This window comes from Empidonax traillii, unplaced genomic scaffold (genome assembly GCF_003031625.1).
Source record: "Empidonax traillii isolate 1590-97213 ecotype Southwest subspecies unplaced genomic scaffold, ASM303162v1 scaffold1129:size175808, whole genome shotgun sequence".
Lineage (NCBI taxonomy): Eukaryota > Metazoa > Chordata > Aves > Passeriformes > Tyrannidae > Empidonax > Empidonax traillii.
The window spans coordinates 1-1,386 of NW_020956322.1; positions in this window are offsets into that span (position 1 = coordinate 1).

The window sequence follows — 1,386 nt, forward strand, 5'->3', positions numbered from 1 at the left end:
CCCCCCCCGGCTCCCCCGTCCTGTCAGGGATTGCAGAGCCAGAAGGTCCCCCCTGAGCCTCCTTTTCTCCAGGCTGAGCCCCCCCCAGCTCCCTCAGCCCCTCCTGCTGCTCCAGCCCCTTCCCAGCTCCGTTCCCTTCCCTGCACACGCTCCAGCCCCTCTGTGTCCTTCTGAAGTGAGAGCCCAGAACGGGGTGCAGCACTGGCCGTGCCCTCTGAGTGGCTTCTTCCACTGTAATGGCCAGTCTCTTCGCGAACGAAGAACCGGGGAAGGTTTTTACACCTTCCAGCCTGCTCATTGGATTTTTTAGGTGAGACACAGTGTGCGCGGAACTGAGCCCACCCTTTAATCCTGAGGTTCGTCTGCCGGGGCCAAGCGAGCTTGGACGGTGGCAGCGAGGTCCTCAGGATGTAGATGGATTGCCTTACAGGGCTAACGAGCTCCATCTGCCCGGGGAGGGGCCCCGACCGGGAATCGAACCCGGGTCTCTGCAGTGACAGTGCAGTGTCATTTCCCCTAGACCACCGGGGGCTCCACGGCTTCTTCCACTACACACCAGGGAAAGAGCAGTTTTGAAGAAAAATAGTTGTACATATTGGTCAATTTGAGATTCCCAGTCCTGCCCCTGGGTTGTCTGATGTCCATCTGCTGACAACCTAACTCCTAACTCCTAACTCCTAGTCTGTGAGGAATCTTCCTAATTCCATACACAGCTCAAGCCAGAGATACAGTTAAGAAAACTGATGCTATGAGCTCTGAATGTACTAAAAGTTTAATTCTATCGGAGAAATACAGCAATTATTTTGAAGCTTTCTGGCTTCATTTCGGCATCCTCCATTCTTCCATATGTTTATTTACTGGAAAGAAAGGAGAAGAGAGCGTAAGGGGAGCAGGGAGGAAGGAACCCTGGGACAGCACATGCTGGGCTGTAAAATGCAAGGACGTTTTTCAAAAGTGCACATTGTAAACATCACCTTGGAGTCACACAACAATAAATACTCAATACTGCACTGCAAGGGTCTAATTGCCAAGTAACTATAGCAATGGAGAGAAAAGCCTGTCTTTGGACACATTCCCTCCTGCCTTAATTTTTCCCTGGGCTGGGAAGGGGTGCAGGGAATGCGCTCTAGATCCTTAATGGATAACGTTTTCCAGAGCCCCCTCTGATCACTCAGTGGCTGGGGGATTGAAAAGCAGTAGAGTGATTTCTCCAAAGAAAACTGAACGTTCAAAACAATTACCCTGAACTGTTCCCTCCCCTGGGAAAGGTTTTAATGCCCCAGGTTCTGAGGTGAGGCTGTCAAAGACACACCGAGCCCCAGCAATGAGGGGCACCTTCATGAGCACCTCGCTCACCACTGCTCCCCTCAGCACAAACACGGGCCC